Source organism: Gouania willdenowi, chromosome 9 (assembly GCF_900634775.1).
Source record: "Gouania willdenowi chromosome 9, fGouWil2.1, whole genome shotgun sequence".
Classification (NCBI taxonomy): domain Eukaryota; kingdom Metazoa; phylum Chordata; class Actinopteri; order Blenniiformes; family Gobiesocidae; genus Gouania; species Gouania willdenowi.
Genome location: NC_041052.1, coordinates 35111705 through 35138366, shown reverse-complemented (window position 1 = coordinate 35138366; position 26662 = coordinate 35111705). Strand labels below are relative to the sequence as shown.

Below are 26662 nucleotides of genomic sequence, written 5' to 3'. Positions count from 1 at the left end.
TTTTCTCCTCTAAGGGACAGCACGTGTGAGTGAGTTCTGTAGTGTAACTTGTTTAGGGGAAGTAATCAGTAATCCATCTGAGTTTTTTTGCTGTTCTGAGATGTAGACATCAGCGATGTTAAACCAAAATGAGCTCTCTCTCTCTCTCTCTCTATGTGTATATATGTGTGTATATATATATATATATATAGGCGATAATGTTTTTTCTATATCGCCAAAATAGAAAAGACATATCTTGAATCTCAATCTCAATATAATTTTCCCAGCACTAGTGTAAAACTCATTTTAGTTCAGGGGCCAAATATGGACCAGTTTGATCTCAAGTGGGCCACAGATTAGTAGACAAGAGTCCCTGCAGGATCATTTTCAAGGTTCCTTGATGTTATGACCACTTTTGGTGTCATTAAAAGTAGGGCTCAGCAATATATCAAGATTCAAAATATATCACAATTTCTATTTTGGAAATATAGAAAATGACAATATTGCTCATATTGATATATTTTTATAGCTCATTTTGTATTAAAATACTTGTTTCAGGAGTCGCTGCTTTCGCTACTTCTCAGAACAGCATGAAAAGCACAGTTAGATGGATCTCTGAGTGCGTTCTAACCCAGACCTTCCCCTAAATAAAACACACAACAGACCTCACTCACACATGCTGTCCCCTACAGGAGGAAAAAAAACAACAGCGGCACATATTGTGCATATTGTACATAAATGTGCCCGTGTGGCATTTGCCATCATGTGATATGAGCACAGGAAAATAGCAAAAGTGGAGCATCATTGAATTTATGAATTAGGAGGAACTGAGATATTACACAATGATGAATACTTTCTCCTGTGGTCACATTTGGAGGCTCTAAAGGGCTGGATTTGGCCCCAAGACCTTGAGTTTGACACGTGTTGTAGAGTAAAAAAACAGTGAGTTTATAATCTTTACATTAATTATGACCAATGATGTACATTTATGTTTTCTTTGAATAAACAATTACTATAGACCTGATTTAGAGGATGATATGAGGAATTTGATTGGTTCTGAGACATTTTCTATCTGAACTGAGTGCTGGGATAAGTAATAGATCCTACAATAATAATCTTACTGATCCAGTAAGTAAATACATACTTTGTCTCAAGCCATAACTTCAATTCTTAGAAATAATATTGTGGGCCACCAATTCATAGCTTATGGACTCAAAATATACCTTTTATAACTTGTGATTAAGAGCTATTTTGATGCTTTCTTCTCCTTTTTCATCATCTAACACCTGATATGAGCCATTGTAACATACTAATCCATACTAATTGATCGAGTATGTTGTTAATCTAAGTCACATCTGTCAAACTCAAGACCCGGGGGCCAAATCCGGCCCTTTGGAGCATTCAATTTGGCCCGCAGGAGAAAGTAAAAAAGACAGAGAAAACACAAATCATTGTGTGAATGAAAGTCAACAACATTTGCAGAGGCTCACAGTTTTCCCAGTGTTTAAATCACGTCAGTTTTTTGTTTTTTTTCCAAATATTAAAAATTCCTACAAAAACCATAAATTTTTCTTAAATTATTACATAACATTTCCCTTTATTACTAGAAATTGGTCACAAAATCAAGGAAATTTAAAGTGAATATCCTGTTGGGACTGATATTTATCACTTATTGTTTGGATATTGTCGGTTTGTTACATATTTTGTATTTTATGTATATATACAATTCAAACTATGGCACAATTACGGCCCACTTAAGACAACCTGCTCCGTTTTTGGCCTCTGAACTAAAATGAGTTTGACACCCTTGTTCTAAGTGTTTAACTGACAGGGCCTTTGCTGTTGCTCACACACGTCGGATAAGCAGGTGTAGAAAACTGATGGATAGAGCAGCATTAACAATAAACACTCCTGTGCAAGACTTCAAAGATTTTTCTGAAGTTCCATCTACCAGTTCTCAAGGTTCATTTTAATGACATTTTTTCTATTGAACACAGTTATATTTACCATAATTTTTTATATCATTAACTCTGTGAATCAAACTTACATTTTCGCTCTCAGAGAAACCCACCAGGAACAAACCCATGAGTTTTGTCATCCACACTAAAAACATCAGAAACACATTTTTGGGGGTTTCTCATGTTTCACTTTCAAAGCATGTGATTAGCTGCCACTCAGTGTATAAACGGCTCTGAACCACACTGAACTGATCTCATTAAGTGACCCAGTAATCACTTTACTGGCCTCCACTTTACTTAACACAGACAATCCAAAGCTATTAGAGCAACAAATGGAGCTGAAAACAAGATTAAAACAAAACGTGACACGCCCACATTCATGAACACTTAAGACTAATCTTTGTTGCACATACGTCGACTTTTAAATGATGATTTCAATCAGCAGAGCTCCCTCTCTCAGACTGTTGTTTAAAACAAGTTTAGTAAAAGAACTTTGGCATTCCCCATAGTTCAGGGGCCAAATATAGAGCAGATTGATCTCCAGTGGGCCACAGATTTTATGCTGGAAAATGAGTCATTTCAACATTATTTTTACTTAGTTTGCACTTCTGCATATACACAAAATACTAAATATGTAAGAAAACAACCATATCCATGCAGTAAATGACAGATATCAGTCACAACAGGATCTTCACTTTAAATTTCCTAGATTTTCTGACTAATATATATGAAATTAAGGGAAATATTATGTAATAATTTGAGGAAAATTGAAGGATTTTGTTAGAATTTTCAGTTTTTTCAATAGTTTAAGATTAAAAATGACTAAAATAAAAAAAAAAAAAACAAAAAAAAAAACTTTAATTTATACAATGAGTCATGTTTTCTCTGTCATTTTTACTTTCTCCATTTTGCCTCCGGGCCATAAGTTTGAGACGTGTGCCATAGTTGATCAAAATCAAATTAGGTGAATTGAAAATAAATAAAACTTTTAAAATTATGTTTTTTTTTGCTATAACAAAAGCATACAGTGAAAGCGTGACACAGACCATAAAGATGAAGAAAGAATGAATACAAAGTCCAGTAGCCTGAGACATAATTATCTAAGAACAACAAAAAAATGCAAATAAAACCGTGCGACTCTCTCTACCTGACTGACTGGTACAGGAGGAGCATCAGCATGTGCAGATGTTAGAGTGCATAAAACACATTGTCAAACTCAATCCAGTTGTGGATATCTCAAAACTCACCAATTTAATGAAACTTCACGGTGTTTTATGGGCTTGCATTTTTCCCTTTGTTCATATCACGTGAATGCAGTCATATTTAATTGCAAATTGTAGAAAAAACTAGAAATCGGGCAATTTCTCACAAACCATTCCACAGATTTACAACATATCGGATTATAAAAGTTATCATATGTTCCTGGATGCATGCTTGATTTTTAAAGCTGTAAATGGACTAGCCCCTCCACTTTTATTGGATTTTATATGTTTAAAAAATCTAAGACTGGAATGAGGACCAGAGCCTTAACTAGAGGAAGCACCGGGCTAAATTTAGCCAAATGGCGTCTATCGGAGGCACAAACTTATGGAATACGCTCCCAGAAAACATCAGAAACTTTAGGAATTACCCAACCTTCAAAGCAATTCTCAAAAATTGGTTGAAAACAAAGCAGTCACGCATCAATAGGTAATATTGTACTTTTTTCTTGGGCTTTATTAACTCCTGACTGTTTATTGTAAATGGTATATGTGGCATCATGTTTTCTGTTGGTTAGTTTAATGTTTGTCTCATTGTGTGATGTTGCTTAACTGTATGTTAAATGTTATTGTTAAACTGTGCATTATATCACGTTTACCTGCCTTAAGACAACGGATGATTGATTAATTTGTAATGTCGTAATACAAATAAATAAATAAATGAAATGGAACATTTGTAACAAAATTAATATTTTTTTTAAATGAATTGAACAACGGTACAGCAATGTTAAAATTCTTTTTTTTTTTTCCACCTAAAATCAAATTGGTCCTCATTTGGCCCCTGAACCAAAATGAGTTTGACACTGCTGACATAAAAGAGCAAAAGAGATTCTTTTTAACCAAAGAAATTCAAACAGAGAGAAAGAAAAAAACACAATCTATAGAGACATTACTGTGCAAACAGCAGTAGAGAGACATGGAGTTAGAGACAGACAGATAGAGTGATAGTGTCAGGACAGAGACGGAGAACAAACGGTGGTGGTACTCACTCCAAACGTGATGGTCTTGACTGGCATGCCTGTTGGACCTCCACTCGCTCTTTCTTATGTTTTCTGTTTCTCTTAAACTCACAGCTGTCTTTCCTGTGAGTGCTGCTGCCAGCGCGCAGGGCACCCCCATCCAACGTAAACACCAACACACCCACACACACTTGGGTAAGCATGGTGGGTGGAGAGACGGGGGGCGGGGGGGGCGTTTGAGGCCCAGGGGTTTATCTCTGGAGGAATGTTCCCTGTATCTAAAGACACACATTTCACACACGGCCAAAAACAAATGGGTACCTCATTCTTCCCTAGCCGAGCCGCTTTCCTCTCCATTATTCACTTTGGTCCCTTCATCCATGTTTCTCCAACTTTGGTGTCCAACCATTCACTGATTTGAACCCTCCTTGTAGGACTAAACTTGATGCTATTCCTCCATCTTTGGCCAAAAACAAATGAGTCTCATTATCCCCTATAGCATAGCCGCTTTCCTTTCCATTCCTCTCCATTTTTCACTTTGGTCACTTCATCCATGTTTCTCCAACTTTGGTGTCCAACCATTCACTGATTTGAACTTGCGTTGAAGGACTAAACTTGATGCTAATCCTCCATCATTGGCCAAAAACAAATGAGTCTCATTATCCCCTATAGCTTAGCCGCTTTCCTTTCCTCTCCATTATTCACTTTGGTCACTTCGTCCATGTTTCTCCAACTCCCCCTGATTTCAATTTTCCTTGAAGGACTAAACTTGATGCTATTCCTCCATTTTTCTTTAACATACTCCTTGGTCTTCTTTAACATTAACATTTGTTGTTTCACTTCTGTCACCCAACCTTTTATCCCTTCATTCTGCTGCTATCCCTTCGTTCCCCAAACGTCACGCCCTTCTCGGGGTCTCCTGTATGTTTTCTGACAGCTAGACAATCTTTTTTTTCAGGGACCAGCCAATGGTAGAATTGTGTGCAGTTACTGTGGCGAATGGGGTGTGTTTTTTTCCAAGTCTGTAAGGTGACTTACAGTGACAAAGCGGCTCGTCGGGGGGTGCGGCCACCGCCCCGTGACAAAGGGCCCAGACACATGGAGGTGGGGGGGAGAGCCTCTGAAAGGCCCGGCCTTCTTTAATAAAGCGTCCGTCATTCCTTGGTTGAAAAGGCCTCCTTTCTCCCCCCCCTTCCCTCCTCGCTTCCTCTCCTGGCTAAACGCTGGGAAAAGCACATCGCTGCCAAAACCACGCAGAGAGATAAATGCTGGAAGGAGAGGGAGAGGAGGGGGCGACGCAGAAAGAAGGCATTACACTACTCAGTACCACTGGACCGTGACCCGGGCAAAAACATCACGTGAGACGTCTGTCCTATCAGACAGTGACGAGCACTCAGAGAAAGAATGCGGGGCAGGGTACCTCTTACGCTAATGTCCATGAAGACATGACAAATTATCCCTCGGTCGTCCAAAAAAGGGACCACAACTAAGAACAAAAGCTTATCAGCTCCCAATGGTCAGACTCTCCTAAGATCTAAAGTAGAGGTGGACTGGGACCAAAATTCCACCCTGGTATTTTCTATCCAGACCAGCGACTTCACGTAGAAGCTGTTATTAAGTCAGTGGTCCTCAACATGTGGCTCTTTATATCTTAATTTTTATTATTGTTCCCCCAGAAAACCTTAAAAGATGGAAACTTTTTAACCCCTTTATATTCTTTGGCCATTTTTAAACGTTCTTTGTCCCATTTTTGCCCCTTTTTTGGTCACTTTTTTCCAGATTTTAGCAACCTTTTACCAATAAATATCCCCTTTTTCCTATCTAATGTTCATATTTGCAAGTTCTTTGACACTTTTATCCAATTTTTGCCCACTTTTCATCCCAATACACTCCCTTTTGCCCAATAAATACCACTTTTTTTCCACATGTTTTCCCTTTTTCACTATTTTGCCACAATTACCTCATTTAACCATGTCTGCCTACACTCACTTGTCAAAAAAATAAACAAAAAACGTAGCGGACCGGACCAGCCCACCAGGACGATGCCCAGTATGCCAGATGGCCAGTCCACCCCTACTCTGAAGTGAGTGATGAAAACCTCTCAAGGTAACTGTGAAACTATTTAAGGGCATTACCGACTCGGAACAAGCTCTCAAGATTTTCTTATAAATCGGGGGTGTCAAAATCATTTTAGTTCAGGGGCCAAATATGGACAGTTTCATTTTAAGTGGTCTGAAGATTATTGGTGGGAGAATAAGACATTTCAACACTAATATGCCCTACTTTGCACTTCCACCTTTAAATGATAAGTAAAGTTTGCAAGCTGGTCAAACTGGTCAACTGGCATACCAGGCATCGTGCCGGTGGGCCGTCCACCCGATGTGGGCCGGTCCGGTCCCCTTTTTTGACAAGCAATTGGAGGCAGACATGGTAACAGGTGGCAAAAAAATCATATAAAAGTGTCAAAAACAAGGCAAGATAAGAGTGAAAAGTGACTAAAATGGGCCAAAATCAAAGAGTGGCCAAGGAATAGGCAAATGAAGAGGAAACGGGTGGGATGTAATGGTAAAATGTAGTCTAAATGAACAAAATGTGGCAAAAAACAGTGAAAAATGTGAAACAAAAAGAAGCAAAATGTAGGAGGAAAATAAACAAGTGGTATTTATTAGGCAAAAGGTAGCTTATTTGGATGGAAAGTGGCAAAAAAAAGAAAGGACAAAAAATTGATAAAAGTGTCGAAAAGAAAAATAGAAATAAAACTGAAAAAAAAATAATTATTGATGAGCAAAAGGAAGCTAAAGTTTGAAAAAAGTCTCAGAACTCTTTGAAAAGGGGCAAAAATGAGACAAAGGAAGTTCAAAATGACCAAAGAAAAGAGGTAAAAATGGGTTAAAAAGTTTTCCCCTTTTAAGGTTTTCTTGGGCAAAAATAATTAAAATTAAGACATAAAAAGCCACATGTTGAGTATCACTGACTTAATAATGGATTAATAGTGTCTGCTGATAACTTAGTGGGCTGGTCTGGATAGAAAATGCCAGGGCTGAATTTTGGTCCCAGTCCACTATAGGCACTATATCCAAGCAATAAGTGACATATCAGTCCTCAGAATCTTCACCTACTTTTACTTGATTTAGTGACTAACTTTTATTTAACTTGGGGAAATCTTGAGTTATGTTGCCAAATTTTTGAAAAAACAATTTACTTTTAAAAATGATTGCCATCATGTGATATAAACATGGGGAGACTGTGAGCGCTGGCAAAAATTGTATTAAGTTTAATTGAATTTGTGTATTTTAAGGGACTATTATATCTTAAACTGAATTCGTTGGTAAGTTTTTTTCTCATTTTTACTTTCTCCTGTGGGCCTAATTGGATACTCTCAAGGGCCAAAAATGGCTCCCAGGCCTTGAGTTTGACATATGCTTTGTAGATCGACTCAATTTCTTACTTGGTGATATTTCAGTGTTTGTATGAAGGCCGGTTAATGCACATATTTGATACTAAAGGACTTTTATTATATAGGTTTTCAAAGCTCTGCAACTATTTGACACATGGTGATAATTAGATATAGTCTTCAGTTTCTAGAACAGACATGGGTGACTGGTGGCCCAGGAGCTACAAGCAGCCATCAATCAATCAATTTTGTGCTGCCCCTAAAGTATATGCACAAAATAAATATAACACAAAAAAATGACAAAAATACACACAACTTAAATTGAAATACACAAAATGCTAATGCACAAAATGACCCCAAAAACATTGATGATTCCAAAAATAAACAAAAATTACCTTAAAAAAATGCAAAATGGCAAAGTCAATTCAAAAGCACACAAAATGACAGAGAAATACACAAAATGATCATTATAATGCACAAAATTACCCCAAAAACATTGATATGACTCCAACAATAAACAAAATGACATCAATAACAGACAAAACTACAATAAAAGATGATTGTGGGTGTTTTTAACCTTGTAAAAGCACTTTGAGCTGCATTCTTTTAAATGAAAAGTGCTTTCTATAAATAAAGATTGATTCATTTTGATTAGTGAAATGAAAGGATACACAGGTATCTTAACATCATATAGAAATTAATAAAGCTCATTTGGTTCAAAAGCTGTGAGAGAGAAACATGTGACTGTTTAAGTGTTTCTTACCACCATCGAAGTTAATAATCTGCTGTTTGGTATCAAGCTTTGAAAGTTACTGAACCTAATGCAAAGAGAGCAATAAGATTATGTCTCAGGACATTAGAAAGAATATTATTATCCAGATGTTTGTCCACTAGACTGTAGCCAACCTCCCTGAAACAGAAAAATGGATGATAAATTGAAGACATGACAAAAAAAAATGTGACCAAGAAGCCCTGAACTATTTCAAATTCAAGAGAGATTTGAGATTTTGGTTGAAAAACTAAATATTTGGTGAAGGAGAGCACCTTTTTGTCCTCGTCAGTTATATTTTTATATGCCTTTAAATATCAGGTACTTTACTTGAAGTTTTAGACATAAGGCTGACATTACACTGCCATTATTATGACATGACACCTGTCATTAGCATGAATAAGGTGTCAGTAAGGCTGTCATTAAGTGTTGTTTATTACCCTAACCCTTCATTACCCTAACCCCTAACCTTAACCCTACCTAACCCTAGCCTTAAACTTAACCCTACTAAACCCTAAACGTAACCCTATCTAACCCTTAACCTTACCTAACCCTAAACGGAACCCTATTTAACCCTTAACCTTACCTAACCCTAAACGGAACCCTATCTAGCCCTTAACCAAACCTAACCCTAAACGTAACCCTATCTAACCCTTAACCTTACCTAATCCTAAACGTAACCCTTAACCTTACTTAATCCTAATTCCATCTAACCCTAACCCTTAACTTTCCCAAACCCTACCCCTACATAACCCTTACCTTAACCCTATCTAACCCTAACCCCATCTAACCCTAACCCTTAACTTTACCTAACCCTACCTAACACTGACAATAACCCTACCTAACCTCACTAGATCCCTCCACCTAACCCAAAAAATGCCAACATAGCTCCAAAGGTGTCATAATTTAGTGGACACTTAAAGGTAGCCTTGATGACACCATATTCATGCTAATGAAAAGCCTTATGTATAAAACTTCAAATAAAGTGTTACCAAATAGAATCTAAAGGACATATCTCTGTTTCTATTCATCAATATTTCATTGATTGAATGTTTAATACTTTTAATTAATTGTCTTTACATGTGTTTTGTGGAAGTCAGTGTGAACTGTGGGTTTTTCCTGGATTCATTAAAGAAACAAACATATTTGTTCATGTGTAAAGAAAAAAAAAGTCTCCCTGACAGTTTTTGGCTCGTCGTGCCTCCAGCTCATTATCCAGTGTGGTTGCACACTCCGGCCTTTAACACGCTTGATTTGAGTTAGTGTTGGATGTGCCCTCTGCACCGTGTGACAAGTCTCTGTTGTTGTTAGTAAAAAGAGCTACAGCAAGTCCACGTGTGCTGCTAGTGGATGTTTATTGCCTTGGTCCAAGAGAGCGCAGAGGCCGAGATTAGAAAGAGAGATATCAACTAACCACAGACGGCCTGTCAGCTCTTTTAAATGTCTCCCTGCTAACACACACCTCCTTTAAGACACTGGCTGCACTTATTTCAACACTTTAATGCAGCTCTGTGACCACAGTTTTAGGCTTAAACACTATGGCTCTGTTGTAAATGTCATACTAACGTACTACTCATACTAAGTCTGACGTAAAAATGAGTATGTACTTCGTTCACATTACATCACGTGTCAAACTCAAGGCCCGCGGGCCAAATCCGGCCCTTTAAAGCTCCCAATTCGGCCCGCTGGACAAAATTAAAATGACAGCAAAAGCATGACTGTGTAGATATCTCAGTACCCCAAATACACAAGTTCAATGGAACTGCACATTTTCCCCAGGTCTCACTGTTTCGTTTTTCCACGCTTATATCATATGATGCCAGTCATTTTTAATCTGAAATTGTTGTAAGTACTCTCAATTCTTCCAAAATCCTACAATTTTTCACAAATTACTCCCCAAATTTCCTAAAATTTGTCACAAATCAAGGAAATTTTAAATCCTGCAAAGAGTGATATTTGTTTTTATTTTTAGCACTATGGAGGGTTTCCAAAAATCTCCAAAAAGTGGGCATAAAATGTGTTTCTGTGAGTTTTATGGATCAAACGAGTTGATAATCTACCTGGTCACTTTCTCACTTCAGAGATATTTAGCATCGGTGTGATTCAGGTTTTTGTCCTTGTATGTTCCAAATGCATCATGGGAAACTTGGAAGCAGATGTAGAGTTAAATTTAACACTGTGTCCGAGTCTATTTGGTCCTTATCAAAATTGGTGTTGAATTAACTAATTCCCCAGTGCAACATTTTCAGAGTAAAATTAACCCAAAATTGAGTAAAAAAAAAATGTAGTGTTAATAAAACTTAACACTACAGGTTAAATAACTCTGGATAGTGTAAATATGACTCGCAGCAGTGATGATCATTTACTCTACTGTGGTGATAAATCAACTCCAACTTAAACACTCTTTCACACTGCATTGAGTTATAGAAGATTAACACTGGAGGCTCAAATAAAGTGTTCATTTTACACATTAATGTGCAGATGATTTACCCAGCTGCAGTGAAAAACCAACTTAGATGACGTCAAATCCTAAGGACAATACAGATAAATATGTAGAGCTATTTTAACACTTCTGTAGTGTCTGAGTACAGTATATAGTGAACAGTATATATTCATTGAGTTTGTAGTGCATAGTACGGAGTATGCCATTTCCAATAAAGGCAATGTATGCTTTCATATTTCCTATTCCTCTCTTGCATTGATAATATTGATCTGTTAATGTGTTTGTTGACCTTGAGCCTCTGCAGTGTAAATGCAGCAGCTTTAAAGGAGGTGTGGGTTATGTGAGCCTATCTGCTGCAGACAGTCACTCACACAACACACATTCAATGCCTTTCTCTCTGCCTCAGAAAGCTTGAGGTGCTTCAAACCTATCCACGTTTGAAACTATAAACAACCAGGTCCAACACTCGTCACTGAGCAGGGCGTCTAAACCTGGACTGCAAAAAACAAAAACAAAAACAACCCGGTTCTGGACGACTGCACATCACAACTTAACTTGCAAACAAAAGCTAAATAACTAAAAATACGAGTAAAGTTAATTAAATTAGTCAAATAATACATTTTAAACAAAAACACTCAAAAACTGAAACTATTTACAATTTTTTTCCAGTTATATTTAATTTGCAAAAAGTTTAGTGGGAAGAAGCAGGATGTGAAATAAGCCAATTACAAGTAATCTGTGTGAGAAGCTGAGACATGATAATACTGGTTAAATAATATAGATAAAATATAGGCAACTGGCGGCCTAGGGTCTAATTTAGTGCAGCCCCTAAAGTAGATACACAAGATGACAAAAATACACAAAACTACAGTAAAAATACACAAAATTACTCCCTAAACAACAGCAAAAATACACGAAAATAAAAGAATAAACAAAATAGACACGAATATACTGTATACTATAAAACCATCCACCATTAAAACAATCCTTTTTCCTGCACAAGAACATCTTTATCTTTGATACATGGATTATGTAAATAGATCAATTGGGTCTTGCTCGCAATGCGTACCCATTTGTGTTTGATGTTAGCTTGTTATCCTGTGCGCTGATCTGATGTTCACATTAACAGTTGTTTGTTTGTTGTTTCAGGTCGGACTTGGACAAGAAAATTTTGCCCGATATGCAAAAAAACACTGTTATTTATTTGCGCTACACCTGTAACTTTCACGTCAAGTGCCCCTAGGGGCCACAAGTGCCGCAGCACTGTCACAAAAATCAACAAACAGTCAGTCGGGCCAGCCTCTCTTGTCTTTTGATTGTGTATGCAGACAGTAGTTGACCTGTAACTTTGGGATAAGGATTGGCTCTAAGGGCTGGATCGGTCAGGCTGGGGTGCAAAGCGAGGCTGGGCTCGCGCCGCGGCTGATTGAACAGCCACCACCCTCTTCTCCCCGCCGCTGAAGGCCCAGCCCTCCTCGCTGCGTCGGTGGCGCTCCCCCCCTACTCCAAGGCCTTGCCTCTGTCATCGGTCCCCATCACCGAGGGCCGGCGCGGCGGCCGGGGTCGGGGCGGACAGGGGATGGGCGACCCGGCGTGCGCGGGGCGGAGCCTGGCACTGGGCGGAAGACGGGTTGGCCGAGGAAGCCGGGTCTTGGCGGTGTCTTTTTAGCCTCCTTAGAAGCAGTTTTAAACTTTTTGCTTGCTTCGGCCATGACCAGGAGTCAAACAGGTGGAAAAATAGTAGCAAAAGCCTTAGCCCAATGAGTACAGTAGTCCCTCGGTTACGTTCTAAAAATAACCCGCAATAGGCGAAATCCGTGAAGTAGTCCGCTTTTTTTTTTTTTTTTTACTATTTTCATACATGTTTTAAGGCTGTAAAACAACTTTTCTCTCTTGTTTAAACACTCAAAGTTCAAAACTTCGTAGATTTTAATGTTTTCAAACATACAGAACTTCAGAGTCACACTGCTAGTGATCAGACATTGATGCCGAACGCATTCAGAGTCTTTGTTGATGATGACATCAGGCCATCATAGAAGCTGTGTGTGATCACCTGGAGCTGTATGACACCACCTTTTTTCACGGGGATTACTAGAAAACACCCTGGCGGAGGTCCCTCATCAATATCTAAGCTGTGGGGTGTTGTAGTGACCAACTGTGCTCTGAAAATGGCAGCAGTGTACCTTTAGATGAGAGATTAGCCACTGATGCTACCAACCTAAGGAGGAAGAAGCAGGAACGAGTGAGATTATGGCGCTACAGAGTGATACTGTGACGTATCCAGCAGCTCACAGCTCCACATACTAACACAGAGCATGTGTGGACCTGAGTGGATTATTGATAATGTTGTGATGGTGAGATAATATCATCAACTAACCGGTCCAAACGGGTCATTGATGCATGTTGGGGGGGGGGGGGGGGGAGGCTACAAAATACCCCCAGCCTGTGAGCCAGATAGCAAAATAATAGGTGACATGTAGGAGGTAGCAGCGCACCTTTGGATGAGAGATCATCCATGCTCAGCAGAGCTAAGAGGGAGAGGAGGAAAGGCGTTTACGAGACAGAAAATGGCGCTATGTACGAGAGTTGACTTTCCCAGCAGCGCACACTCAACCAGAGCATGTGTGGAACTCATGGATGGTGTGGCGAGGGTGAGATAAAACCATAAAAAAAAATGCAGAACGCAGTGACACTCTGCATGTCCGGGAGGAAGAGGAAGTTGCGTGTGTGCAGACTGACGGGAGAGAAAGTTGGAGGAACGCCAAAATACAGTAAGAAATCTATTCAACTCTGACACAGATAGATAAATAATAATTTTGCCATCAAAAGCCGGGGCACAGTGTTTTTTTATATATATATATGAGGAAACAATGCTCAGATGTTAGAGTTGTCACTAAAGCAAAAAAAGTAGCTTTAAAGTCACTGATACTGTTTTTTTTAGAAAAAAGCTGTTTTCTCAGCTTTTTGCTCTGAAACTGAATATTTGTGTAAAACTTGCTCTATTAAACAGCTGATTACAAAAGAACGAAACAAGCCAGAAACAATTTTTTTTGTTGATGAAAGTAGAGGCTTCAATCTTTCAGAATCTGGTGTCACACCGAGGTGAGGGGGAAGGGAACAGGGAAGAGGGAGTCACGGTAGGAAATGCAAAGGGTGGGGAAGAGTTAACTGCTTTATAGTGTGAGTGAGATGTGATGTGATGTTATAGTTGTGCATATTGTGCTTATTGTGTTGTGTAATCAAGCCAGTCTGGTGACAAGTGTGGAGCTTAAGTATAATGGTGGTGGCCGTGAACAGAGGGAAGGAGTGAGTGGTAATATCTAAAACAGGTATTTGGGATCTACAGTGTTTAAGGTTAAGCCCAGTACGAGTTTATCCCACAGCCCAAAACATACCAGTGCATCAATGACCAATGTTTGTGCAAGAACTGCTTCTGCAAACACAAGTGCCAACCCGGGCTCAAGATGCAGCCAGGCCTCCTCCTCATGACCGAGCAGCCCCCCAGACACCCGCGAGATCCCAAGCCAAGAGGCTGCCACCGCCCAACACTTACACACCGGAGAAAGCCCCAAGGAGCCGAGGACCCAGTGCACCCCACCTACACCCTTCCCCCCACCCCTATCCAAGCCCAAGGAGAGGGCCCAGAGAGCCCCCCGCCTGAGATCCCAACGGAGGAGCAAAGGCCCATGCACAGCAGACGCCAGAGCCGCGCCATACAGGCAGCCAGCGGGCGCCCGCCGACGGGCCCAGAGCCAGCAGGGATCGGAATCCAGGCCAGAAGGAACCGGAACAGAAGCAGCACCGGCAGCAGCCCGCCCAAGGACGACGGCCACAATCCCAGCCGCCCAGGGCACCCTGCAAGTCACCCCACCGCCCCCCAGGCGCTCTGGCCGAGCCCTCCAGAGCACCCCCCATTGATGCAGCCAGCGCAATGAGCCTTAGTTATTGTCAAAGTCAGGATCCAGTATGGGCACCGCCCAAGCAGGGGCCACCCAACCCGCAGGCATGCAAGGGCACGGCCCACATCAAAATCTCCGCCAAGACTGGCCCAGCCAGCCAGTGGGCCAAACCCGCCGGATGCCAAGGGCCCCCCCTCGGACTGGAAACCACCAAGGGCAAGCCTCCGAGCAAAGCCCTCCGGGGAGAGCCCCCCCACCACAGCCCACGAACCAGCCACCATCCAAACTGTGACTCATCTTACATATAACTGGACCTTTGATGTGTTTTTCATCTTGTTTTCGTCCTCAGAAGTTCCTATAAACAATAAATGAAAGTAATTAAGGAGACGCTCCAGTCAATCACAGCAACTGCACCCAAAAGATTTGAATGCTGCAGTCAATCGCTCTGCAGTTTGTTTTCAGCTACATTAATGCTGCCTGAGACAGTTACAGATCCATCACACACACACACACACACACACACACACACACACACACACACACACACACACACACACACACACACACACACACACACACACACACACACACACACACACACACACACACACACACACACACACACACACACACACACACACACACACTCTCCCAGTCAATGCACACACATTAGCAGCATACGGCAACCATTCACTTGCAGTAATACGGTTCAGGCAGCAGTATGCTTCAGGCAGCTTGTTATTTTCAAACCAAACCAGGCCGTGCAGTGCATCATTCGGTCGAGCGAGAGAGGACCAGAGCATTTTTTCTCTCTAAACACCTGAAGAGAGTAAGAAAAGCAGCCATTAAAGGAAGGAGTGGATTATAAACTGGTCGGACTGGGAGTAACTGGGGTTCAAACATCTTTTAAACAGACATGTTACCTGGTAAAAAGAGATCCTACAAGTTTAGACAATTGTTTTATTTTTAAAGTTCTCTAAAGATATTTATGAGGAGCAAACCTCTGATAAACCTAATACAGACAATTATATCCAATTTTATGGGACTTTGCTGGCTCCTTTTTTTTTTTTTTTTTGACAGTTCACCTGATGAACTAAAATCCTCCTGAACTAAAGTCCTGACATGGTGGAAACTAGGATGGAGCTATTAAAATGGTGCTCATTGTGATATAGCTACATCCAGAAACCTGCAGGCTGCCTTTTTTTTAATTTTTTGTTTTAAGGTTTTTTTTTTTTTTTTTTTTTTTTTTTTTTTTTTTTTTTTTTCATTTTTTTTTGTTTTAAGGTTTTTAACTTGCACTAACGTTTGGTGTATACATCCACCTTTACAATACACTCCGCACATTCACCTAAATCTATATCACATGCACATGCACGCATGCATGCACATTAATATCTCTCTCTCTTTTAAAATAAAACTTATGGTATCTAAGGAGCCAAGTGAGGTCAACTGACAATAAACAATAAACAGGGCTATAGAAAAGCAGGTTAAATTCATGAAAAATAAAAGTTTTTTAACCCTTCAAAATTTATGACAATCTTCATTGAGATTTAAAAAACAAAAACACATGATATACAGGTGCAGGTCATAAAATTAGAATATTATGAAAAAGTTGATTTATTCCATTCAAAAAGTGAAACTTGAAATATGTCAGTCTGTGTGAAATGAATGAATACATTATACAAGTGTTTGTTTATTTTAATGTTGATGATTATAGCTGACAACTAATAAAAACTCCAAATTAAGTATCTCAGAAAATGTGTATATTTTGGAGAGGTTCAATATTGAACACAGCTGGTGCCCTGCAAAGGCCTTTAAATGGTCTCCAGTCTAGTTCTGTAGGCTACACAATCATGGGGAAGACTGCTGACCTGACAGTTGTCCAAAAGACGGCCATTGACACCTTGCACAAGGAGGGCGAGACACAAAAGGTCATGGCTAAAGAGGCTGGCTGTTGACAGAGCTCTGTGTCCAAGCACAGGCGAAGGGATGGAAAAGATGTGGTAGAAAAAAGTGTACAACCAATAGGCATAACCACGTCCTGGAGAGGATTGTGAAACAAAACCCATTCAAAAATGTGGGGGATATTCACAAAGAGTGGACTGCAGCTAGAGTCAGTGCTTCAAGAACCACCACGCACAGACATATGCAAGACCATGACCAAGGTGCCATGTCATGTGCTGGTGTCCACTGTGTTTCCTTAGGTCAAAGGTCAACGCAGCCATCTACCAGGAAGTTTTAGAGCACTTCATGCTTCCTGCTGTTGACCAACTTCATGGAGATGCAGATTTCATTTTCATTTCAGGACTTTGCATCGGTCTTAAGTAATATTCTAATTTTCTGAGATACTGAATTTGGGATTTTCATTAGTAGTCAGTTGTAATCATCAAAATTAAAAGAAATAAACATTTGAAATACAGCATATCAGTCTGTGTGCAATGAATTAATATAATATACAAGTTTAACTTTTTGAATGGAATTACTGAAATAAATCAACCTTTTCATGATATTCTAAATATATGACCAGCTGTATTTTGTACATTTTGAGTTATAGTATCCTGAGTATAGCAGATTCTAGTGCACTGACCTGTATTATTCTGCCATTATCAGATGCTGGTAAATTCTAAAAAGGACCTAAAACTGTTTTTAGGTCCTTTACAAGTGTTCCTGATTCCAAAAAAGATTAATTTGTAGGTCAAGAAGATAAGGTTCTTGTTCAGCATTTTTCTTCTTAAATTTGGTACCTGGCAAACTGAGACGTTACGAGGGGACTTCAGCAGCCTTGAACAATAGCAGCAGACCTGTAATCTAAATTCTGCAAAGCCCGCATCAATAACCCTGGGACAAAATGCAACATACAATATTCGAATACGCCACGGCCTTTCATTTGTAAATTACCTTCTGCCCCCCCAAAGCCGAAACAAATTACAGCCAACTGCTGGTGACTGGATATGAATGGGCCTTTTAATGTAGTCAGCATCTACAGTGGGCCAGGGAGCAGCTGGAAAGGAGAAACTGAGACGGAGAGAATTTATGTGACAGTGCAGAGTGTGACAGTTAGCTTTATATTCCCATATTGAGTCTAACATGCAGCCGCACTGTGACGAATGGGGCTTGGCTCCCGGAGCATCTGCCTCTAAGGACTCACCGAGGGGTAATTAGAGGTGTGGGATGATAAGGGTTAGTCTCCAAACCCCCTTCCTATTAATTGTGGACAGGGTTTTAAAACACGGACCTCTGACATTTCACAAATCTGTGTGCAGCGGGTGGGTTTAGTGCAGTGGCTATGAGGGAGATTTTCATCATATTTGTGTGATAGAAATCTGCTCTTTGGGTAAAAGTTGGGGTTTTGTAGGAAAACTTAAATTCTTATATTACCAAGCTGCTGATTGATCAATGGTTGTGACGTAACTTAGTGCATTTGGTCTAAAGTTGATCAAAAAGCAGGGTTGTGGTCAATTATATTTTTCAATTACAATTACGTCTTCAATTATCCAAGTTTATTTGCAACTCAATTATGATTACGGTGACCCGCGTTTTTTCCCCAATTACAATTAAAAATACAATTATCATTTTACCCCTTAGGTCAATTACAATTACATTCTCAAATACAAAAGTTCAATTACAAATAATCACAATTACTGAGGCTTTAATAAATAAACCATAACATGTAACCTTCCTCTTGTGTTAGCTTTTTGTTAGCATCGCTTATGATAAAGGGTCAGTTTTGACCAATGTCTTAAATCCCCTGTAAAACACACTAATAAATATGATCTATCACCTAATTCATTTTTCATCTCTTCATTACCTTGTTAGGCGTCGTAATAAATGACAATATTGGTATTAATATTTTTGGTGTGGGCATCTGTGTCATTATAGCCCTAAATTTCAATTGTTTTTTAAAAAAAAATGGTGAAATTATCCACAAGAGAACTGACAGGTAGTGGGAAAAGTTGATATTAAACACATTTTAATAATTGTTAACTATGTATGATTGTTGTTTAACTTACATATTAACTAAGTAAGCCACAGAATTGAACATGGTTCCCTAGATTTACGTTGAATTAAATTGTAAATAACGTTTTTTTTTAATCAATTCTATGCCAATTACAAAGTCATATACCTGAGCTTAATAACAATTAAATTATGGTTACAACAGCAATATGTTTTCCAATTACAATTACAGTTATTACATCATAAGTGTAATTAATTATTAATTAATTACACTTATACAATTATAATTGACCCCAACCCTGTCCAAAAGTGACAAAGTATGTCTTTGTGGACTTTCAATCCATGAAAATAATTTAAAAATGAGCCATTAGGTCATAGCTGGGTAAAAGTGTTCTTTAACAGTAAAAATACTGTACGGTATGAAATGTAATGTTTGCCAAATAAAAAAAAAAGTCAATTTGACATAAGGTCCAATCAGGAATTTCAGTCTATCTGTGTGGCCTGTGTGTTGTACAACTACAATATCTGCTTTAGACTCTTTATAAAGAAGACTTTCTCTTTTGTTCCCTCGCTAAGGAAAAAGTCTACAAATAAATGAGTTTTGGTGTGAGATTTATTCTTTTTGGTCGTTTGTTTCTCCCTGTATTTCATCTCTGATTTTAAGATTTAATTCTCTAACTTTTAATTTTGTCCTGATGGATTTGAGACATTTTGGTTAACAACAGCTAATTAATGACAGGACATGACAAAAAACAACAAAAAAAAACCGACAGGACATTTTCAGCCGTTTGTGGCTTCACAGGACGCTTCTGTTGCAACACTGCAAAATACATCACTGATAGACTTCATTTTAATATAATTAGACTAGAGAATGATGGACAAAAGTATTGGTCAACCAATATTATCATTTGATGATGGCCATAAAATGTGAGATAGGTTGACATTGGAGTCAGTTTTTCTCCCAATGTTTGAGACCACAAATTCAAAAAAATATGACCCATTTCAATGACTAAAATTTAATAACTTTTCTTATTTTGCAAGGTTGATGTTTATTTGGGGAATACATCCAGTGGAGGATCACATTAAAAGTAGCCTTTACCCGTTATCGTCATAGAAAGATATATTTTATGACCTAAAATGTAATTGGTGGGGAGGAGATCCCAGTCTATATTGGTATCAGTAAACATCGAAAATCGAAAATTTTGTGTTAGACATTATTGGCAAAAAGTTGTTATTGAACATCCCTAAATCAGACTATATGGTTGTGCCTATATCAGGGGTCGGCAACCTTTAGCATCATAAGAGCCACTTAATCCCTGCCCATTAAACAAACAAGAGGCTGAAGGATGGAAACTAGCTTGTACTGTAAAACACCATAAGCAGGTTAGTTCAGGCTAATTTTTCATCTCTTTGGCATTTTCCCATTGCCGACAGTTGTACTGGTGTTCCAATGTGTTCTTGAACCGAGTTTTACTACTTTATTGGAGGTTTGAGCGACTTTACACAGCAGCACGGACAGATAAGCAGCTTTCTGCTCTCGAGCCGTTCGCTATCACAGAGGGGCTGGAGCTTCACTGTAGCTCTGGCAGGGCCATTGATCTTGGGGTTCCTTCACACTGATGGACCTTAGAGCAGTTGAAATGCTCTAGGATTTGTTTGCTCGGATAGTCCGCCTAGTTTGGTCGGTGTGAACACACAAAGTCTAGAGCGGATCAAACAGGAGAATTCTAGTGTGACTGTAGCGTTTCCAATCAAAGTCGAGAGCGATTAGGTACGCCGTAAATGCAACCGCTTTTAATCCGCTGGGAGGATTAGTGACGTAGAGTGCACGGCATTGCAGGTGGTCAGGTGAACTAGCGACGGCACGAAACAGTGCATTAAAACGACCAAAAGCATGGTAACTTGTTGCTACTCCATTGTGAGATGGAAGATGTTTCCGCGCACTCTTAAACGCTCGCTTTGACCCATAGATGAGAGTTTCTTTGGGTTTCTGTTCGCCTGGCCAGAGAAGTCTAGCCTGGAATCCATCCTAATCTCCTTGTATTATTCAACATTTAATACAGGCGATTAGTCTGGAAACGCTCACAAGGCATTTGAGTCCTAGGGGCTAAGCGGGAGGGGACAAACGCGTGCTGAGTAACTGATCCAATGATGACCGGATGTGACAACAATAGTGCGACAATCTAAGCCACCCTCTAAACAGAGCCGACAGAGGAAAATGGCGTGTAGTACAGTACAGACTTACGGTTTTAAAACCTCATCTTGTTGTGGTTTTAACAATATATCCAGGTCTTTTAAAACAAAGCAAAGCAAAGCAGCAGCGTCAAACGTGTGTGGCGGACGCCTTGTTTGTTTTGACAATGCTTGGCGCAGGAGATATGATGTTCTTTCTGTAGCTCGGTTTCTTTCAAACTGAGGAAATGAGCAGAAACGGCGGCATTACCAAAACCACTTTCTTACAAGAAGTGAGGCATTAATCCAGAATCATTAATTGCCGATCCCTGTTCTATATCTTTGCTATTACAACAGTCATTTGACCTTTCAACTAAAAGTTGTTAAAAAACTTTTTAATGGTTTCTACAGTTAATATAAAACGTCTACACACCCCTGTTCAAATGCCAGGTTTCTGTGATGCATCAAGATAAATAAGTTCAACTTTTTCCACCTTTAATGTAAACTATAACCTGTACAATGCAATTGAAAAACAAACTGAAACCTTTAAAGATAAATAAAGAAAAAAGAAAAATAAAAAATAAAAAATTTAAGATAACCTGGTTGCATAAACATGCACACCCTTAAACTAATAGTTTGTTGCAGCACCTTTGTTGCAGCTTTTATTACAGCACTCAGTCTTTTTGGTAAAAGTCTATCAGTGTGGCACATCTTGATGAGACAATGTTTGCTCACTCTTCTTTACAAAACTGCTCCAAATCTGACAGATAACGAGGGCATCTCCTGTGCACAGCCCTCTTCAGATCACCCCACAGATGTTCAATTCGATTCAGGTCTGGACTCTGGCTGGGCCATTCCAAAACCTCAATCTTAATCTGGTGAAGTCATTTTTTTTGTTGATTTGGCTGCGTGCTTAGGGTCATTGTCGTGTTGAAAGATAAAGTTCCTCTTCGTCTTCAGCTTTCTAACAGAAGCCCAAAGGTTTTGTGCCAACACTGCCTGGTATTTGGACCTGTTCATAATTCCCTCCACCCTGACTAAGGCCCCAGTTCCAGCTGAAGAAAAACAGCCCCAAAGCATGATGCTTCACTGTAAGTATGGTGTTCTTTTGGTGATAAGCAGTTTTGTTTTTGTGCCAAAAAATTGGAATTATGGACAAAAAGTTCAACCTTGGTTTCATCGGTCCATAACACATTATCGCACATGCGTTTGGGAGACTTCAATGTGTTTTTGCAAAATGAAGCTCGGATGTTTTTCTTTGTAAGATAAGGCTTGCGTCTTGCCACCCTACCCCATAGCCCGACAAATGAAGAAGACGGTAGATTGTTGTCACTTGTACTACACAGTAGTGTTGTGGTAGTCGAGACCGGTCTTGGTCTCGAGACCAAATTTTAAAGGTCTCGGTCTCGTCTCGGACTCTGAAGCATTTTGACTCGTCTTGTCTCGGACTCGGGATTTTCTCCCAAGACCGTTCGAGACCAGCACTAATTCCTGCTATTTTTAACCTTTTTTATAATGTGATAATAACACAGAGAAGAACGGGATAAAACAATCTTTTATTCATTCTTTAATCCACCCCGTATAATGACCGCAACCTTCCTTAATGTGACTGAGTGACATGTGTGACACTCATACGTGTGTGGCTACGGTGTCAGTTTCGAACGCGGAGCGCAAGGGAGACATGAACTAATCACGGTAAAAATCCCAGTAAAACTCCAGAAAACAATCACCATGAATAAATATTATCTCCCTGGTAAAGACAGTAGCTCTAACAACAGGTAAAATGATAAACTTGGTGATATTACAGCCTGTGAATACAGGACAGGGGACGCACTTACTCCGCCTCTGGGTCCTAGTGCCAGCCGAGAGGTGAGCCTGTTCCGTTTACCGAGGTCCGTGTGTGTTTAGTAAGTCCGTGTGTGTCAGCATGTTTATGCCTCTGTCCATCCACTCTTTTCATTATATCCATGTCTTTTAAGGCTTTTATTACATAGTATCGGCTGTAGTCTGGGCCGCTGCCATCTTGTATTATGTCGTCACTAGCGCGTCATCACCACAAGTTGCACAAGCCAGAATGAGTCAAATAACTGTAAAGAGGTCTTATATTAGTCTATTATCTTTTTAAAGTGGTGTTTTTTTGTGGCTTTAGACTCCAATTACATTTATGTATATAATATGTTCCCAACAATATAAACAGGTTCACAATATAATTATTTTTTATAGTTTCTGTTTCCACTGTATCCAGAATAATAATAATTCCCAACAAGAACTATTGATTGATTTGTCACATGACTGTTCCAGGGTTTGAGTTTGTTTTATTTAGTTTCACATCTACCTGTAGCTCTTTGTTTTTTAGACGCTGACAACTTGTTTGTAGTTTTATTTCAGAAAGTTCTACTTTTACAGTTACAGCTGGAAACCTTTGTTAATTGAATATCCTAGTTACTTTACAGTAACCAAATTAAATTATATCAACTAAGTGAATTAATAAAAATAGCCTGTGTAAAGGCTTTTTCAAACTAAAAAAATATCTTGTGAACTCTGTGACCTGTTGACCTGCACAACTCAAAGAATCAGAATCAAGAATCATTATTTCTTGGCAGAAATAGTTTTAAACACTTGCTGTATATTCAGCCGACATAAAAATCTTGTTTTCAAATATATAGAAAAATTGTGAATTTATGTATTGTATTTGTAATGTATTTAAAAGAAACTAGAATTAAAGAGAGAATGTTATTTAACTGTCGAACCTTGTCATGATTTTATTTATTTATACATTTTTTTAAATTGAAAAAAAAAAAATGTTTATGGTCTTGGTCTTGACCTGGTCTCGGCTCCCGAAAGTCTTGGTCTTGTCTTGGTCTCGGTTCATTCTGGTCTCGGGCAAGTCTTGGTCTCGGATAGTGTGGTCTTGAACACAACACTACTACACAGTCAGTACTTGCCAGAAATTCTTGCAGCTCCTTCAATGTTGCTGTCAGCCTCTTGGCAGCCTCCCTGACTAGTTTTCTTCTCGTCTTGTCATCAATTTTGGACGAACGTGCTGTTCTTGATAAAGTCACTGTTGTGCCATATTTTCTCCACTTGATGATGACTGTCTTCACTGTGTTCCATGTTATATTTAATTCCTTGGAAATTCTTTTGTACCCTTCACCTGACTGATATCTTTGAACAATGAGATCCCTCTGATGCTTTGGAAGCTCTCTGCGGACCATGGCTTGTGCTTGAAGATGTGGCAACAAAAATGTCAGGAAAAGCTACTGGAAAAGCTGAACTTTATTTGGGGTTAATCAGAGACACTTTAAATGGTGACAGGTGTGTGCTGACTCCAATTTAACATGAGTTTGAATGCGATTGGTTAAATCCGAAAACAGTCCCGCCCCCAGTGATAAGAGGGAGTGCACACTTTTGCAACCTCATCCTGTTTTTTGTTTTTTTACTTTACCTCCCTAAAAGGTTTCAGTTTGTTTTTCAATTGCATTGTACAGGTTATAGTTCACATTAAAGGTGGAAAAAGTTGTAAAAGTATATATCTTTGTGTCATTTTTTTACATCACAAAAACCTGGCATTTGATCAGGGGTGTGTAGACTTTTTATATCCACTGTATGTCACATTTTTCATACAATTTCCAACAAGTTCTCGTCACTTCGAGTTAATTTTTTTTAGTACACGCGCGCCCAATGTTGTAAACTGTAAATTATGTTCTAACTTCTGTTTCAGTGGTTCTGACTATCTCTTGACTACAGCATAGAGGAATGGTTTACTAGATTCCTACTTCAGAGTTTTTGGGTTACCAGTTACAAAGTTGTAGCCATGCTAAATGAAAACATTAGATTTTGGTTATTTTGGATAGTTGGTTTTATAGTCCTGTAGTAGTGTAAGTTGTAAGGTTTGAACGGGTGGCATTTGACTATTCTACACACTATTAACACAAAGTCTCATGTTTCATACATTCGCATAAAAGGTCAAAGAAAACCAAACGGCAAAGGAAAGATACGTCTACCAAATGCACAGGCATTGAAGTGCAGCACCGAGGAAAGGACTCCATATTGTTGTTTTTCAATCACTGTGTGTGTATGTGTGTTAATATTTTTGTCTTACCATGTAAGCTGTTTACACTTCAAGTTACACTTTGTAACTCTTGATTTGAACCCAACAATGCTCCAGAGTGTTTGGAAGCAATATGGAGATCGGTTTGGGAATTTGACATGAGAACAAACGGGGAGGCTTGGAATTGAGGGGAAATCATCAGGAGCACAAGAGTCGTCTGGAACATGTTTCCATGTAGCCTTATTGCACTCAGATGATCCTTTGTCTGTCTAGTGAGAACAGATTCGAGATCATCTCCTAGATTAGCACAATAAAAACCTATTGGTGAACGTATCCCAGACTGTTTTAGTAGATAAACACAGACGGAATGCAGGCAGGACACACAACAAAACAGTGACAAACACACATCAAACAATACTCCATAGTGACACATCAAAGGCTCGAGCAAAAGTAGGCACAGACAGGAACATGACAACAAGAAACACATGGACACTGACTACAGCACAGACAATTTCACAAACTACAGCCGTGCACGGCGCAGAAAAAAGCATGCAACTGATGACACTGAGTTCACTCCCCGAACAACACACCCTTCATAAATCACTCAGCCATTCACGCACACACACACACACGCTTTGACTGAAACTTTAACACAAGCACAAAATGACACAAGCATATTGTGTAAATTAGAAGAACCCACAGGAAAAATAAATGGAACGGATGTCCATTTTAATCTCTAAACTAAAGTGTGTGTGTGTTCGTGTGTGAGGGTTTTAATGTAAAAAAACAACAACAAAAAACAAACATAATTCAAAGTTTCTTGTAGAATTAGGGATGCACCGAAATAAAAAATTATTGACCGAAAATGAAAAAACCAAGGCCGAAAACACAGAAAATGCTAATTATTAGTTCCATTGCATTTATGGCTCTGAATGTGTACTAACTAGAGGCGAAAATAATGGATTACAAGTACTAACGTAACTGTAATTTAGTTGCTTTTATAGGTACTTGTAATTTTTTTTACTAGATTTCTAAATCAGTCATTTGAATTGTATTTAAGCACGTTTTAAAAGAAGTAAACTTTAAGTAATTTGTTACAATTCTACACCCAACCGATACTGAGTAAATTATATATATTTTTATTTTAAAATGATCAATGGACATTATGAAATTACAAAAAAATGAAATCACCAGACAACAATCAAATGCATCACATTGTAGCCAACCAATCAGATTAAATGTAATGCATGGCGCCAATTAGAGCCTGCTGAGTTGTTGTTTTTTTATTTATTTTTTTTTTAAGTGAATTAATTTATGTTATTTTATTTTGAAAATACTTGTACATTTGACAAATCTTTTATTTTATACAGATAAATAAACTAAGTTGAAATTGTGCAAGATTATTAAGTTTTAAGTTCTTTCTTAAATGCATGCATAAAATGCTTACTGAATGCAAGGGAACCGTGGCAAGATTTATTACAAAAAGTGAAAGTGACTAGTAACTTTAACATTGAGTACCATTTAATTGAGCTACTTTTTATTTGTACTTCAGTATTTTAAGTATAACTTACTTGTACTTGAGTAGAATTTCAATCAAATAACAGTACTACTACTTGAGTAGGATATATCAGTACTTTTTACACCTCTGGTACTAACAATTAACAATTTAAAATTAAAACATTGCAACTGTATACATGAATATTAATGCTACAAAAAATAAATTAAAAATATGAAAATATGTATTTAGCACTGACATTCTAACAACGCACAATGTCTAAATTGACCCCAAACATGAAATAATATTGTACTGGTTTATAACTGAAAG

The 26662-nt window shown here is 38.8% G+C and overlaps 1 protein-coding gene across 1 annotated transcript in view; it reads right to left on the bottom strand.

Moving 5' to 3' along the window:
- ank1a (ankyrin 1, erythrocytic a) overlaps window positions 1-26662 on the bottom strand; it is a 178443-nt gene that overhangs the window by 80376 nt on the left and 71405 nt on the right. The window lies entirely within an intron of this gene.